An 18,939-nucleotide genomic window follows, 5' to 3' on the forward strand; every position below is an offset into this window, starting at 1 on the left:
AGCAGAAAACAATTAATAAAATGGCATTAATAAGATCTTACCTATTAGTAATTACTTTAAATATAAATGGATTAAATTCTTCAATCAAAAGACACAGAGTGACAGCACAAGTGAAAAACAAGACCCAACTATGTGATACATATAAGAGACAAACTTCAGCTTTAGGTACACACGTAGGCTCAAAACAAAAGGATAGAAAAGGTATGTTCCATGCAAATGGAAACCAAAAGAGAGCACAAGCAGCTATATTTATTTCAGAAAAGATATACTTTAATTCAAAAGTTGAAATAGTCAAAGAAGATTATTATAAAATGACAAAGGGATCAATTCATCAAGAGGATATATCAATCTCATCTATGTATGTGTGTGTGTGTACACCTAACAAGGGAGCATCTACATATCTTAAGCAAATATGAAAGGAGAAACAGACAACAACGCAATGATACTAGGGGACTTTGATGCTCCACTTTCAACAATGGATAAATCACTTGGACAGAAAGCCAATGAGGAAATCTTGTACTTGAATTATGTCAGACCAAATGGATCTAAAAGACATATATAGAACATCCCATCCCAAAGCAGCAGAATACACATCCTTCTCAAGCACACACAAAACATACTCCAAGATAGATCATATGTGTAGTCACAAAACATGTCTTAGCAAATTTAAGAAACTAAGATGACACCAAGTATCTTTTCTGAACAAGATGGTATGGAACTAGACATCAATAATAGGAGGAAAACTGGAAAATGCAAAAATGTATGAAAATTAAACAACACATTCCTGAACAACCAATGGATTAAAGAAGAAATTAAAAAGGAAATATCTTGAAATAAATGAAAAAGGAAACACAACATACCAAAATTCATAGGATGCTACAAATGCACTTTTAAGAAGGAATCTTATAGCTCTAAATGTCTACATTAAGAAAAAGCTCTCAAATAAACAACCTAAACTCGCACCTCAGGGAACTAGAAAGGGAAAATCAAATTATGCCTAAAGTTAGCAGAAGGAAAGAAATAACAATGATGACAACAGAAATAAACAAAATTGAGACTAGAAAAACAGTAAAAAAAAAAAAAAATCAACAAAACTAAGAGCTGGTTTTTGATAAAGTTCACAATCCTTTACCCAGACTAAGAAAAATAAAAAAGACTCAAGTAAACAAAATCAGAAGTGAAAGAGGAGATGTTATATCTGATACCACATAAATACAAAGGATCAGAAGAGACTACTATAAATAATTATACACCAACAAATTGGATAACCCGGATGAAATGAAGAAATTCCTACAAGCATAAACCCTATGAAGACTGAATTATGAAGTAACAGGAAATCTGAACAGATTAGTAAGGAGTAAGGAGATTGATTCAGTAATCCAAAAACTCCTCACAACAACAACAACAAAAACCAGGAATAGCTAGTTTCACTAGTAAACTCTACCAAACACTTGAAAAAAATTAACATTAATCTTTCTTAAACTCTTGCAAACGACCGAAGAGAAAAAACATTCAAAAACTTATTTCACCAGGTCAGCATTATCCTGATACTAAAGCCAGGTATGGACACTACAAGGAAAAAAAAAAAAAAAAACTGTTAGCCAACATACCTGGTGAATATGGATGTAAAAATTCTTAACACAATATTGGCAGGCTCAATTCAATAGTACATTAGAAGGTCACCATGATAAACTGAAATTTGTCCCTAGGATGAAAGTATGGTTCAATATCTGCAAATCAATAAATCTGATCCAACAGAATAAAGGTATAAAATCATATTATCATCTTAATAAAATTGGAACTGACAAAAATTCCACATCCTTTCATGATAAAAACTCTGAACAAAGAGGCTATAGAAAGAAATGTATATCAACATAATAAAGTCCAGACAATAGCTAATAACATACTAAATAATAAAATGCTAAAAGTTTTTCCTCTAAGATCAGGAACAAGACACAAATGTCCATTGTTATGATTCCTATTCAACATAGTACTGGAAGTGTTAGCCAAAGCAATTAGGCAAGAAAAGGAAATAAAGGCACCAAATGAGAAAGGAAGAAGAAAAGTTTCTCTGTTTGCAGATGACATGACCTTATATATAGAAAATCCTAAAGACTATACCAAAAATCTGTTAAAACTAATCAACAAATTCAATAAAGTTACAGGATACAAAATCAACATACAAAAATACAACATATTAAAAAAAACTGCATTTCTATTCACTCACAGTGAAATATCTGAAAAAGAAATAATGAAAACAATCCCCTTTATAATAGTACTGAAAACAATAAGCTACTTAGGAATATATTTAACCAAAGAGGTGAAAGATCTGTATTCTAAAACTGTAAGACACTAATGGAAGAAATTGAAGAAGACACAAACAAATGGAAATATATCCCATGTCCATAAATTAAAAGATAATATTGTTAAAATGATCATACTACCCAAAACCATCTATAGATTTAATTAGTCCCTATGAAAATTCCAATGGCATTCTTTACAGAAACAGAGAAAACAATTCTGAAATCTGTATAACACCACGAAAGATTCAAATAGCCAAAGCAATCCTGAGAAGGAAAGGAAAAACAATCACACTTCCTGATTTTAACTATATTACAAAGCTACAGTAATCAAAACAGTATGATACTGGCATTAAAAACTAACACATAGATCAATGAAACAGAATAGAGAGCCCCCAAAACAAACCCACACACATGTGGTGAACCAGTATTTGACTAGGGAGCCAAGAATACTTAATGAGGAAAGGATAGTCTCTTTAATAACTGTTGTTTGGAAAACTTGATATTCACAAGCAAAAAAAAAAAAAAACCAAAATCAGAACCCTCTCTTACACCATTCACAAAACTTAACTCAGAAATGGATTATAAAAAACTTAAATGTAGATACCAAAACCAGGCAAAGACACTACAAAAAAAGAGAATTATAGGCCAATATCACTGATGAACATAGACGCCAAAATCCTCACCAAAATTTTAGCAAATAGAACCCAACAACACATAAAAAAGATTATACATCATGACCAAGTGGGGTTCATCCCAGGGACACAAGGCTGGTTCAACATACGCAAATCAATCAATGTAATACATCACATCAACAAGAGAAAGGACAAAAACCACATGATCATCTCAATCGATGCAGAAAAAGCATTTGATAAAATTCAACACCCATTTGTGATAAAAACTCTCGCCAAAGTGGGTATAGAGGGAACATATCTCAACATAATAAAAGCTATATATGACAAACCTACAGCCAGCATAGTACTCAATGGTGAAAAACTCAAAAGCTTCCCACTAAAATCTGGGACAAGACAAGGATCCCCACTATCACCACTCCTATTCAACATAGTCCTGGAAGTCCTAGCCACAGCAGTCAGGCAAGAAAAAGAAATAAAAGGGATCCAAATTGGAAAAGAAGAGGTAAAAGTGTCATTATATGCTGATGACATGTTACTATATATAGAAAACCCTAAAAGGTCCACACAAAAGCTACTAGAGCTGATTGAAGAATTCAGCAAGGTAGCAGGTTACAAAATTAACATTCAGAAATCAGTTGCATTTCTTTACACTAACGATAAATCAACAGAAAAAGAAAGTAAAGAAACAATCCCCTTTAAAATAGCACCCAAAGTAATAAAATATCTGGGAATAAATCTAACGAAGGAGGTGAAAGAATTATACACAGAAAACTATAAACCATTGATGAAGGAAATTAAATAAGACTTTAAAAAATGGAAAGATATTCCATGCTCTTGGATTGGAAGAATCAATATTGTTAAAATGGTCACACTGCCCAAGGCAATCTACAGATTTAATGCAATCCCTATCAAATTACCCAGGACATATTTCACAGAACTGGAACAAATCATAATAAAATTCATATGGAACCATCAAAGACCTAGAATTGCCAAAGCATTACTGAAGAGAAAGAAAGAGGCTGGAGGAATAACTCTCCCAGACTTCAGACAATACTACAGAGCTACAGTCATCAAGACAGCACGGTATTGGTACCAAAACAGACATACAGACCAATGGAACAGAATAGAGAGCCCAAAAATGAACCCACAAACTTTTGGTCAACTCATCTTCAACAAAGGAGGCAAGAATATACAATGGAATAAAGACAGTCTCTTCAGCAAACGGTGTTGGGAAAACTGGACAGTAGCATGTAAAACAATGAAGCTAGAACACTCCCTTACACCATATACAAAAATCAACTCAAAATGGATTAAAGACTTAAACATAAGACAAGATACAATAAACCTCCTAGAGGAAAACATAGGCAAAACATTATCTGACATACATTTCGAAAATTTTCTCCTAGAAGAAATAAAAGCAAGAATAAACAAATGGGACCTATTGAAACTTACAAGCTTCTGCACAGCAAAGGAAACCAGAAGTAAAACAAGAAGAAAACCTACGGAATGGGAGAAAATTTTTGCAAGTGAAACCGACAAAGGCTTATCTCCAGAATATATAAGCAGCTCATACGACTCAATAAGAAAAAAATAAACAACCCAATCCAAAAATGGGCTGAAGACCTAAACAAGTAATTCTCCAAGGAAGACATACAAATGATCAAAAAGCACATGAAAAAATGCTCAATATCACTAATTATCAGAGAAATGCAAATCAAAACTACAATGAGGTATCACCTCACACCAGTCAGAATGGCCGTCATTCAAAAATCCACAAATGACAAATGCTGGAGAGGCTGTGGAGAAAGGGGAACCCTCCTACACTGCTGGTGGGAATGCAGTTTGGTGCAGCCACTATGGAAAACAGTGTGGAGATTCCTCAAAAGACTAGGAATAGACTTACCATATGAACCAGGAATCCCACTCCTGGGCTTGTATCCAGAAGGAAATCTACTTGAGGATGACACCTGCACCCCAATGTTCATAGCAGCACTATTTACAATAGCCAAAACATGGAAACAGCCTAAATGTCCATCAAGAGGTGACTGGAAAAAGAAGATGTGGTATATTTATACAATGGAATACTACTCAGCCATAAAAACTGACAACATAATGCCATTTGCAGCAACATGGATGCTCCTGGAGAATGTCATTCTAAGTGAAGTAAGCGAGAAAGAGAAAGAAAAATACCATATGAGATCGCTCATATGTGGAATCTAAAAAACAAAAACAAAAACAAAAAACAAACAAACAAAAACAAAGCGTAAATACAGGACAGAAATAGACTCACAGACAGAGAATACAGACTTGTGGTTACCAGGGGGGTGGAGGGTGGGAAGGGATAGACTGGGATTTCAAAATTGTAGAATAGATAAACAAGATTACACTGTATAGCACAGGGAGATATACACAAAATGTTATGATAACTCACAGAGAAAAAAATGTGACAATGAGTGTGTATATGTCCATGAATGACTGAAAAATTGTGCTGAACACTGGAATTTGACACAACATTGTAAAATGATTATAAATCAATAAATATGTTAAAAAAAATAAAATAAAATAAAATGCAGTCCAGTCTATAACCAAAAAAAAAAAAAAAAAAAAAAAAAACTTAAATGTAAAACCTTAAACCATAAAACTCCTAGAAGAAAATAAGATTAAAAGATCTTTGACAATGATCTTCTTGGTAGTGATTTTTTTAGCTATGACACAAAAAGCGTAAACAACAGAAGGAAAAACCAGGGAGGTGGAGGGTATAGCTCAGTGGTAGAGTGCGTGCTTAGCATGCACAAGGTGCTGGGTTCAATCCCCAGTATCGCCATTTTAAAAATTCAATCAATCAATCAATCAATCAAACCTAATACCCTCCCAAAAAAGGGAAAAATCAACAAGTGGGACTACATCAAACTAAAAAGCTTTTGTACAGCAAAAGAAACAATCAACAAGGCTATCTACAGAACAGGAGAAAGTATTTGCAAATCATGTATCTCATAAGGGTTAATATCCAAAATATATAAGGAGCTCATACAACTCAATAGCAAAAAGCAAATAATCAGACTGAAAAATGAGCAGAGGATGTGAACAGACATTTTTCCAAAGAAGACACACAAATGGCCAACAGGTACATGAAAAGATACTCATCATTAATCATCAAGGAAATGAAAATCAAAACCACAATAAAATATCACCTCATATCTGTTAGAATAATGGCTATTATCAAAAAAAAAAAAAAAACCCAAGAGATAAATGTTCATAAGGATACAGAAAAAAAGAACCCTTGTGTATTTTTGGTGGAAATATAAATTGGTACAGCACTATGGAAAAGTGTTGAGATTCCTCAAAAAATTAAAAATAAAACTGCCACATGATCCAGCAATCCCACTTCTGGATATACAGCCAAAGGAAACGAAATCACTATGTCAAAGGGATAGCCACACTCCCATGTTCATTACAGGACTATTTAGAATATTGAAAACATGGAAATAACCTAAGTGTCCAGTGGTAGATGAAAGGATAAAAAAAATGGATACAAACACAAACACTCATATATTACTGTCATTAAAAAAATGAAGGAAATCCTGCTATTTGGGACAACATCAGTGGACCCTGAAAACATTATGAATTGAAACAATTTAGAGAAAAACGTTTACTATAAGATATCCCTCATATGTGCAATCTATAAAGTCAAACCCATAGAAACAGAGAATAGAATGGTGTTTGCCAGGGGTTGAAGACTGGGGAAATGGGAAGATGTTGGTCAAGAGATACAACTTCCAGTTATAAGATAAATAAATTCTGGGGATCTCATGTATAGCATAGTGACTATAGCTAACACTGTGTCATATACTTGAAAGTTGCTAAGAGAATCAATCTGAAATGTTCTCACCATACACCCAACAAACAAATAATAATTACGTGAGGTAACAAAGGTGTGAACTAACCTTACTGTAGCAATCATTTCTAAATATATATGTGTACCAAATCATCACGTTGTGTATCTCAAACTTACACAATGTATAATGTGTATCACAAACTTACTCATCAGGTGTATCTCAAGAAACCTGAGGGGAAAGAAAAAGACTTTTAAAAAGAAACATTAATATAAAATGCTAAATAAAAATTCTTGCAATAGTTGAAGGATAATACTATAAATATCCAGGACTTACCATTCTCAAAATAAAATTTTAAAATACACCATGTATTATTACATGTTCTGTTCAATAGTCTTTCATGACAAATATTCCAGATGTAGAAAATTTTCACTCCTTTTGTGTTGACGTTGGTCAAATTCAGAGCGTATCAAAAAGCATCTTCAAGTTGAGTGTTAGGGTAAATGTCTATGAAATAAGCTCTTTCCTTTTTTAACGATAAAACTATTTTGTCTTTATTCTGATTTTGGTTTTGCTTTGAACTCAATATTGCTTTCACTAATTCAGACTTTAGATTAAGTTTTCATTTTATATTGGTGTATTCCACCAAAAGATTCATACCCTCTTCTTTTCAGTTCCTCTGATTTACAAAACTACAGTCTATCAGTGAATATTCTGAACTTGAAAACAGCAGCAAATATTAGTGGGTAATATTTATATAAACAACGTTAAATTATAATCTCATAGCAAGGTTAACAGTACTACACAGAATACTATGTTGTAACTGCCAATTTACAGATCCATTTTGCTCCCAAACCTGTTATTTCTTGGGGACCACTTACAGGATTTATATGAAGTATACTATGCATAGAAACTTATTTTATTTGTAAGAATACTTGTTAGCATCAGACAGAGCATGAAACATTTACTTATAAGATGGCAACAACGAGTAAGACCAGCTGATTAAATCATGATGCTTGTCTCCAAGATGCTCCTGTCTCAGTTCCCAGAAATGTACACCTTTACTTTCTACTCAGCGTTGACCTTTAATTCTCAGGAAATTTTAAATTCTTTTTTTCAGTTTTCCTGACTTTTTAATGACTTTCCTCAGGATTTGGGGTTGGACTAAACATAAAATTTCCTGAGAAATGCTAGGAATGCCCTCCCATATGGAAATAAATACCACCTTATCCAGAGATCATCTGTTCTGAGCCTCCAGAATTTGTCCCAAGGTGAACAGAATCCACGGGAGTTACTTCTCAGCAATATTCACCCCATCTTCCTTATTTTATCTCCCTTGTATCCCAATTTCCAGAGATACCTGGCATTGCCCAGTTCTTGCTTTTTGAGGATTTACCGGGTAAATGTGATCAGTATCGCTTTTTCCTTCTGCCAATTTAGGGTTCATGAGTCTTACGTGTCTAGATAAATCTCCACTCATTCTTGGGCTTTTCAGTTTTTCAACTTGTATTGCTGTTGTCCCCTTTCCGGATGTTCCTGTCCTTTGGGTCTTTACTGTAGTTTTAGTGGGGCTGCATGAGGGAGCAAGATCAGAAGTCAATCTACCATCTTAACACAACAGGAATCTTCACTTTTAATGAGTATCTTAACTGACTGTGTTGCAGGAAGTCCCGAATCACACTCTCAAATACTGAATGGGAGGATAGTCTGTAGAAGGTGCCCAGAATAGTGAACACACTGAGAAACAGCTGAAGAAGCTGAGGAAATTTATCAAGGAGAATGTGCTGGGAGCTACAACAGCTACTTCAATAGTTAAAGGGCTAATGGGAGAAGAGAAGGTAGGGTGTTCTCTGTGGCTCCGAGGAAAGCTAGAACCAGTGTGGGAAAACCGCAGGCCAGCGGTCTGGTTCAAGACAGAGAAGAACTTCTCAACAGACAAAACTATCCCAAAAAGGAATGAGCTGCCTGGGGAAGCGAGAAAACTCAAGCACAGGCTGCAAAACTACCACTTCTTCAGGATGCCACCGACATCGAAGCCCCAGATGGCTGTGTGCTCCAAATCGTTGCTGAGGCAAGACTGACACATATGAAAAAGTTAATGCATAATTAAGTGCTAGAATGATGAAATTACAAAAATAGAGTCATTTTAGGCACATTGAGTGAAAGCTCTCAAATGCAAAGATTGTCCACACTTGGTACATAGCAGGCAAGGACTGTCTGGTCCTAAATTTCCTTTTCTCCGGTGGAATATAATTTTCTTTCCACGTAGAATCTGAACTCAGATGTGCATTTATCCCTCAATCTAACTTGAGGAGTTGAAAAGTGACAAAGCAATGAGTTCCTGATTGCTACGAAAATGTCCCTTTGAGCCACAAACTTTAATATATTACTAAGCCATTATTTCTTAACCCAAATTGCATGTTGGTCTCCCTGCTTCTATTCCTCTCCCCTCCTCCAATCAGGGAACAAAGAGGACATCAGAGAGGACAGAGGACAGTGAACAAGGGGAAGTGGCATGATAAAGGAAAGTGACATGATACACAGCTGAAGCAATACGCAGAGAGGCCAGGTCATGGGGTGGGGCTGGAAGGGAACAATGCTGTGGGTCAAGTTAAACATTTCAAGTTTATTCTAAGTATAACGGTAAAAGATAGAAGAGTTTCAAGCAGGAGACTGACATGATCAAATTTTGTATTTCTTTAAATAGCTTTTGTGTGGAAAATAGAGGTATTAACACCAATTAGGAAGCAGTATCCAGGTGAGAGATCAAGGTAGTTTGGACTAGGATGATAGAGGTAGAGTCGTAACTACATTTGAGAAATTCTATCTAACAAGTAGAATTAAGAGAATGTTGAGAGGTCTTAAAGATGATCCCAGATATCTTGCATGGGCATCTAGGTAAATGGTGGTCTCAGTTCCCAGGGAAGTACACGGTCAGATGTCAGTGGCTGGAAGTATCAGACCGGGAACCCCCTTTCAAGTGGGTAAGGTTTGAAAACCTATGAGTCACCGAATTGTGAATGTCTCATAAGCTCCACTTGATAATTTCTCACCGAACGTCTCTGTTAAAGTTTCAAACCCGGAGTGCTGGCAATCAAAATCTGTATTTTTCTTCTGCATCTGCTCCATTTTCTAATTAATTAATGCTACCAATTGTGAGGGATATTATAGATGGGGATCCTCCACGTGATAAAGAGAGTTGGCATATAAAACACCTGAAGTCTTGCTGATAAGATTCTAGAGCTCACGGATTCATCCAGAACACTGGAGTTATTCTGGCCACAAAGGTGAACTTTAAACAAAGTGTGAACTCCTAACCCTGGAAACATTTAAAACTATTTGAAAACAAATATAAAAGAGGGATGCTTTTTTCCACAGATTGCTTTGCTAGGAGTAAGATTTTGGAACAGATTCAAGAAAATAAATTCTAGAGTTAAATGTTAAATCTTAATTAACCGTCCTGTTTTCCTAAAGTAAAACCTTATTTTCTAGCAGTTTTTATTATGTCCTGTTACAGCACAACACTGCCGCCTGTTGGAAGGCATCACGAGCAAGATATTTTTATTTCTAATCAAGTTTGCAAGAAAGTTTGTTGAGCTTCTGAGAGAAAATGAAAAGAGATTAAGTCTATTTCAATCCTTTTTAGCCTATCACGCTTGGATTAAAACCACTAGGAAAGGAAAGGGAAGGGTTACAGCTGTACTGCTTCCCACCATAAAAAGCACAAAATGACAATTCACTTTTTGGATTTGGTTACTTGGGTGATGGGAAAGTGACCATTAGGAGAAAACACAAGGGACTTTCTGAGGTGCATGCAGTACACCCTGATTACAGTAGCAGTTACACAAAGCTATACATGTAGTAAAATTCACAGAACTAAGCCAAAAGGTAAAATAGTCAACTTTACTGCATGACAATTATTTAAATGACAGATAACAAGTAAGAGGACAAAAATAGTGCCATAAATTTATAGAAAAGAGGAAAAATCATAAAAAGTTTGAATGCAAAAGGATTCACATAGAATTCAAGTTTTGCCATTTACCGCCCAAAGACCTGAGGCCCAAATAAAATTAGAAAGGTCCTAATCTGACACAAGCGCATCGAAATATTTAAATATGGACCTGGAAGTGTTTCTAAAGGTTACCGATGTTTGCTAGAAGTAAATCATTCTGTCCCTAGGATGGGCTAGTCTGATGAACAGTAACAATCTATTACCAAAAACTGGGAATATTCACCTATCTTAAAAAGGCATTTTTATGTAATTGTGTTTTGTCTTCCTCAAAAAGCTGAGGCATAAACCCCAAGTTGGGTACTCAGCATCTATGTAATCTTGGTATTTGCCGGATGCCAGGGAAATCGCAAACAAGTCTAAGTTATATTCAAGTTCCAAGAGTCTAGAGCATCCAGAGCCATCTGGGGACCTTTCCAGTGCACCTGTAGATGCCAAAGGCCATTAGGGTCCAGAAGCCCACCAGATGGATTACCAGCTGAGAGCCCAGATGACGAATGCGCCCAAACTGAAGAGCAAAAGTCACATTAACACTTCCTTCCATGGCTCCTGATAATATGCTCGATGTTTACCATGGGTATGGGCTGTCACAATGATGAGGAAATATTCACAGGGAGCTTATGAAAGACGCTGCAATTGGAGGGGAAGAGGGAGGGTCTGGCAGGCATGAGAACTTAGTTTTCTAAGATTTGGTTGAGACATGCTGACGTCTGCTTATCTACACTTCCCCATTTATCCCAGGGAGGCCAGTACCCACAACTTACACTTCCAACATCAGGGGAATAGTTGAAAAAATAATGGTACAGTAATAAAAAAAAATAATAGTGGCCATTTCACATTCTTCACTGAGTAATGACATGGTTATCTTTATACTGGGGAAGGTTTAACTTTGCCTGTATTCACAGCATACCAGAGTAATTGCCGAAGTATCCAGCTAGAGCAGCAAATGATAACAGAGCAATCCAGAGTTTTGCAATGACACAAGTATGCAAAATCACCTCCATTTTAGCAGCTGACATGATGAGTAATTTGCTCAAACAGACTAAATGTAGAGAGAATGAAGAAAAACAAAAAACAAGGAGCTTGGATCATAAAGAAGTTTAGGATTTGGGACTCCATCCAGGTAAACCTGTTATTCTAGAACATCATTTTAAAACTCAAAGATCTCCAAGTCCTAAGACAAAAACTTCTACATCTCTTCAAATAGGAGATGGCTCTTTACATTTATATTTTTAGAAAGGTAAGTATGATCATTAATACATGCCTAAACTGCAAGGTTCTTTTACATCTCATATTTTATGTGAGTGACAAAAAACACTGAAGCCTATGGACAGTTCCCCCAAAACTTAACAGAGAATTACCCTATAATCCAGCAATTCCACTTATGGTAAGACATGCAGAACTCAAACAGGTAACTGTGTGCCAATGTTCATAGAAGCAGTATTCACAATAGCTAAAAGATGGAAACTCAAATGCCTGTCAACTAATGAATGTATAAACAAAATGTGATATATGCATATAATAGAATATTATTCAGCCTTAAAAAGGAAGGAAATTCTACAATATGCTACAACATGGATGAACCTTAAAGACATTATGCAAAGTGAAGTAAGTCAGACAAAAAGGGACAAATATTGTATGATTCCAGGGACAAAACGTGGAATGGTGATTGCAAGGGGCTAAACAGAGGGGAGAATGGAGAGCTATTATTTAACAGGTACAGAGTTTCAGTTTGGGAACATGAAAATCCGGCAGAAGATGGTGGTAACAGTTGCACAATGAAACGAATGTACTTTATGTCACTGAATTGTACACTTAGAATGCTAAATGTCATGTTATGTACATTTTACCACTATTTTAAAAACACTAAAGCAATAAACAGAGTCCTCTTAACAAATCATAGGGAAGCCTCAGACACTGTATATAAAATAGAAATGCAACCTTTACTAAGGAGCTATGATATATAGCTTTCCCCAAACACTCAAAATGTTCAGAGACCCCAAAAAATATCTGAATTACCACTACCTTCAAACCAATGAAATGAGAAAAACAAACACCAAATAACATGAATAGGATTTTATAAAACTACTAGTCCCAGCATGCCCCAATCCACACAGAATCAGCAAAGTTACATTCAAGTTCTGCACACAGAAAATCTTCAAACTTCTGCTGGCATGCAATAAGTACCTAATATTTGATGACCAACTGTCCAATATAGCTCTCACCAATTGAATGAAGTGTATTAAACATGAAGATGAGAATAAGGAAAAACTTCTAGAAATGTTTGAAATAGAAAACTAAATGAACCAACAAAGCTTAAGTAGATGTTAGTATATTTTTCAAGGCAGAGAAATAGGGAGGCACAAGTCTGAAACAATGAACGCTATACAGGCATACCTCTCAGATATTGTGGGTTCAGCCCCAGGCCACCACAATAAAGTGAATATTGCAATAAAGTGAGTCACACAAATCTTTTGGTTTCCCAGTGCGTTATATCTATATTTTATTAAGTGTGCAGTAGCATTATATCTAAAAATAAATTTCAATACTTTATTGCTAAAAAAAATGCTAACCATCATATGAGCTTTCAGAGAAAAATAATCTTTTTGCTGGTGGAGGGTCTTGCCTTGATGTTGATGGTGGCTGACTGATCCTGGTGGTGGTTGCTGAAAGTTGGGGTGGCTGTGGCAATTTCTTAAAATAAGACAACAGTGACGTTTGCCTCATCGACTGACTCTTCCTTTCCCAAATGATTTCTCTGTAGCCTGTAATGCTGTCTGACAGCATTTTACCCACAGCAGAACTTCTTTCAAAGTTGGAGTCACTCTTCTCAAACCCTGCCACTGATTCATCAACTAGATTTACGTAATATTCTAAATCCTTTGTTGTCATTTCAACAATCTTCACGGCATCTTCACCAGAAGTAGATTTCCATCTCAAGAAACCACTTTCTTTGCTCATCCATAAGAAGCAACTCCTAATCCTTTGAAGCTTTATCATGAGGCTCCACTTCTAGTTCTCTTGCTATTTCCACCACATCTGCAGTATGTCCTCCACTGAAGTCTTGAATCCCTCAAAATTACCCATGTGGGTTGGAATCAGCTTCTTCCAAACTCCTGTTAATATTTTACCTCTTGCCATGAATCATGAATGTTTCTTAATGGCATCTAGAATGGTGAATCCTTTCCAGGTTTTCAACTGACTTTGCCTAGATCCATCAGAGGAATCACCATCTATGGCAGCTATGCCCTTAGGAAATGTATTTCTTAAATAATAAGACTTAAGAGTTGAAATTACCTCTTGATCCATGGGCTGCAGAATAAATGGTGTGTTAGCAGGTTTGAAAACAACATTAATCTCTTTGTACATCTCCGTCAGAGCGCTTGGTTGACCAGGTGCATTGTCAATGAGCAATAGCATTCTGAAAGGAATCTTTTTCTGAGAAGCAGGTCTCAACAGTGGGCTTTCAATAGTCAGTAAAGTATATTGTAAACAGGTATGATGTCATCCAGGCTTTGATCCATCTAAAGAGCACAGGCAGAGCAGATACTTCTTAAGGGCCCTGGGATTTTCGCAATGGTAAATGAGAATTGACTTTAATTGAAACTCATCAGCTGCCTTAGCCCCTAACAAGAGAGTCAGCCTGTCCTTTGAAGCCAGGCATTGACTTCTCTAGGGAAGTCCTAGATGGCATCTTCTTTCAACAGAAGGCTATTTCATCTACATTAACTACCTCATTAATTCTCTGCGCTGGATCTTCCGGAGAACTTGCTGTAGCTTCTTGCTGCTACACCTTGCACTTTTATGTTACAGAGATGGCTTCTTTCCTTAAACCTCATCAATCAATCTCTGCTGGCTTCAAACTTTTCCTCTGCAACTTCCTCACCTCTCTCGACTTTCACAGAACCGAAGACAGTGAAGGCCTTGTTCTGGATTAGGCTTTGGCCTAAGGGAGTGTTGTGGCTGGTTGATCTTCTAGCCAGGCCACTAACACTTCCTCCGTATCAACAATAAGGCTGTTTCGCTTTCTTTTCCTTTGTATGTTCACTGGAGTGGCACTTTTAATCTCCTCCTAGAACTTCGCTTTTGCATTTGCAACTTGGCTAACTATTCCGGTGCAGGAAGCCTAGCTTTCAGCTTATCTTGGCTTTTGACATCCCTTCCTCACCAAGCTTGTCTTTTCTAGCTTTTGACTTAAAGTGAGAGAAATGCAACACTTAGTCTCACCTAACACCTGAAGGCCATTGTAGGGTTATTAATGAGCCTAGTTTCAATATCTTTGTGTCTCAGGCACTAGGGAGGCCCAAGGAGACGGAGAGAAATGGGGTTGGTGGCACAGTCAGAACACACACGTTAATCAATTAAGTTCACCGTCTTATATGGGCCCAGTTAAGGGCATCCCAAAACAATTACAATGGTAACATCAAGAATCACTGATGACAAATCACCATAACAAATATAATCATGAAAAGTCTGAAATACCGTGAGAATTACTGCAATGGGACACAGAGACATGAAGTGAGCCAACACTGTTGGAAAAATGGCACCGACAGACTTGCTCCATGCAAGTTTGCCACGGACCTTCAATTTGTGAAATACACAGAAGCTATGAAGGCAATACAATGAAGTCCTGCCCATAAAGTTAAATACAGTACCAGGGACGCAGATGTCACACTAACAGGGGAACTACTGTGTCAGTTTCCGTAATTCCCATCATTTAAGAACAGCCATCCCAAACCGCCACCCAGAAGCCCTTTAAAGGAAGACTGGCAATCCTGACTACACAAAAATGTAAATTAAAGCGTTAGTATATTTAAAGATATAAAACAAAGTTAACAGGCAAACAGACTGATAATAAATCAATACCTCTATACAAAGAAGTCCTACAAATCAATAAGAAAAAGACAAAAACTCAATAGGGAATGGAAAAATCAGATAAACTGTTTCCCCGTGCTTTACATCTCAAATCTTAAAGAGCTACTCACAGGGTTTTCACATCATTTTTCCTAGGCCTAGTCTTTCACACGTGGAAGTTGTTCAACTCACTCTGAATTACTCCCACAGATCTATAACATGGTCTTCAGGAAGAGCAAAAATTAACCTCATGTGCTTTTCATTTAAAGGAACGACAGAATAATCTACAAGATTGTCATATATCTGATAAGCGACTTGTATCTAGAATATAGAAAGAACTCTTACAACTCAATGATAAAGAGCAAATATCCTCATTTTTAAATGGGCGAAGGATATGAACAGACGTTTCTCCAAAGAAAATATACAAATGGCCACCAGCACATGAAAACATGCTCAACGTCATTAGTCATCAGGGAAATACATATCAAAACCACAATGAGATACCACTTCATACCCACCAGGATAGCTAAAATTAAAAAAAAAAAAAAAAAAAAAAAAAAACAGAAAATGGCAAGTGTTGACAAAAATGTGAAGAAATCAGAACCTGCATACACTGTTTATAGGAATAGAAAATGGTGAAGCTGCTTTAAGGAAACAGTCAGGCAGTTTCTCAAAATGTTAAATGTAGAGTTAGCATATGATCCAGCAATTCTACTCTTAGGTATATAACCAAGAGGCATGAAATCATAATGTTCACACAAAAACTTGTACACGAATGCTCACAGCAGCGTTATTCGTAACAGCCACACAACCCAAAATGTCCATCAACTGACCAACGGATAAATAAATAGTGGTCTGGCCATACTACAAAATAAAAAGCTATAAAAAGAAGTGAAGTACTGATACATGCTACACAGATGAACAAGAATGTTCAGTGAAAGAAGACAAGAAAGACCCCACAGTTTATTATTTCCTGTACATGAATAGTCCAGAGTAGGCAAATATATAAACAGTAGATTAGTAATTGCTTAGGGCTAGGAGTAGGGTGAGGGGAGGAAATCAGGAGAGACTGTTAATTGGTTCAGGGCTTCTTTTGGGGGTGATGAAAACTGTGGTGTGGGTTGTACAACTCTATAAATGCACTAAAAACCAATGTATATTTTAAAACTCCATGGTATGTGACTATATCTCAATTAAGCTGTTATTTTTCAAAAGGACTGGAGGGGTTTTTTTCCTCCCATTATATCGCCAGCTCCTAAAACAGTTCCTGGCAGTATCAGGAATTCAATAAATTCTAATTGAATGGAGAAGTAACTTTCTAAACGTGGGTAAACCATTTACAAAACTCTGTCATATCCAGAGATGAAATTACTGCAGGTTGGCATGAGGAGGGCATACGAGTGTTTGTAGGTGTGTTTTCCATAAAAGGAACAAAAAATTCAGCAGAAGCAAGAAGGAGGCAGTCTAAGGAATTTGTATTATCCTGCATCAATGGAAAGGTCTGTAACATTAGATTTTAACACAGTCAGATCTGGCGGGGGGGGGTGGTGTATGTGGAGGGAGGAAGGTAGTTTTGGGGTTTTTAATGGAGGTACTGGGGATTGAACCCAGGACCTCATGCACGCTAAGCATGCGCTCTACCACTGAGCTATACCTTACCCCCTAGATCTGTGTTTTAAATGTGTAAAGTCTAAGTAGAGAGTTGCTACTTCTATCCAAAGGTGAAGCAGGGCAAGACTCCTCAGGCAAGAATGGAGAGGAGTTGGGAAAATACAGCAGAATCAAGTATCAAATTATAAGCCTATTTACGGATTTTTTAAATTACACAAAGCCCTCCTCTCACAGACACACACACACAGGTTGGTTGATTGACAGACATTCACACAGACATATACAAACACCTGAAAATCACTTACACTGACAATCACTTCTGTAGTCAGCCCTGGGAAAGGAGCTCAAATGTGACGGGGACATAAACTACTGTGACCAATAAGCCAGAAAATTCTTTTCTACACTCATCAGGGCAGGGTCCTCCTCAGCCTGTGGGGACCACCGAGAAAGTGCCCAGTTCCACCTCTTCACAAATGTGCCCCTGGGACGCTCGGCAAGGACCACAGGCAAGGCCACTCCGTTAGCTACCCGGGAGGGGGCACCTGGTAGCACCCCGAGGACTGAGCCCACCACGGGACCACAGGCGCCACACAAGCAGCCGAGGGCCGGTAGGTGGCCCCTGAGGGAACTCCCCTCGCAGCAGCCCACCTGGCCCGCAAACGCGGCCTCCGGGACTGCGGCAACAAACGCACCCGCGGCAGCAGAGACCCTACTCTTTCTCCCGCGGGGCCGCTAACCTGTCAGGCGTAGACGCACCACGCCGGGGAGCGCGCGCGGTTCCTTCCGGACGCGGGGCGTGGGGAGCGGGTGGGCGGAACGCCGGCGGGAGGACACGCCCCGCGGGGAGCAGTCGAGACTTCCGGCGTCTCCTCCTCACGTGGCTAGAGCGTCGGCAAGCGCGAGCCGCCGGCTGAATGCGGCCCCGCGGCGCCCCAGAGGCTGATCCTGTGGAAGTTTCTTGCGCAAGCGGACTTCGCCGAACCTCCTACCCGCGCCGGGAGACGATTTATCTCCTTAAATCCCCGCTTGTTTTCTGCGCCCCGTTGGCCCCCTGTGCACATTCAGTCCCGCAGCGGTTGCCGAGGAAATTTAAACCAGTGGCTCGTATTGCTCCTCACCTGGCGCTTGGGCTCACCTCCAAGCATGCAAAACCACGGGCCATCTGAGCCCCGTCTGACACTGAAGTCCAACTTGCCTTCCTCGGCTGAGAAATTTGACAACACTAACTTTTGTTACTCACTAAATATTTATTAAATGCTTACTGTGCTTCAGGGAATGTAGTGCTAAGAAAGCCTGTAGTGGTCTCTGTTCTCAAGCAGTTAAGTAGTAAAATGGATAATAGTATTTACTTTATAGATTTATTGTGAGGATGTAAAGCACTCCGAATAATCTGGCACTTTGTAAGTGCTCAATAAACGCCAGTTATTATTTTCATCTTGATCATTCCGTTGCCCTCATTGCTACTGTTAACGTCATCTTTTACTTTTTTAATGTTATGTTTGAAGTCCAGGTGTTACCGACGCAGGCTCCTGGACTCTTTAATCAATAGAAATTGGTGGAGGCCAGAGGAGAATCCCAGGCAAGGCTTTCTTGAGGGTTGTGCTACAGCAGGAGGGAGTGAAAACAAGAAACAGTTGCCGCTGAAGGCAACTGCTTTGGCCCTTAAATGGAGTTAAAAATGGGGGTGGGTCCTTAGC

The 18,939-nt window shown here is 37.9% G+C and overlaps 1 protein-coding gene across 3 annotated transcripts in view; it reads right to left on the reverse strand.

The window, feature by feature from the left end:
- The window catches only part of COA1 (cytochrome c oxidase assembly factor 1), a 90,425-nt gene extending 72,301 nt beyond the window's left edge, over positions 1–18,124 (reverse strand). The window contains exon 1 of one of the 3 annotated variants that reach the window (XM_074367704.1): positions 17,980–18,124. The gene's annotated coding sequence lies outside the window, so the exon portion shown is untranslated. Of the gene's footprint in view, positions 1–17,890 lie in introns of all 3 variants that reach the window. The other 2 variants (XM_074367705.1, XM_074367707.1) reach the window with 2 other exon arrangements.
- Between the last annotated feature and the right edge of the window lie 815 nt (positions 18,125–18,939).

Source organism: Camelus bactrianus, chromosome 7, assembly GCF_048773025.1.
Source record: "Camelus bactrianus isolate YW-2024 breed Bactrian camel chromosome 7, ASM4877302v1, whole genome shotgun sequence".
NCBI lineage: Eukaryota > Metazoa > Chordata > Mammalia > Artiodactyla > Camelidae > Camelus > Camelus bactrianus.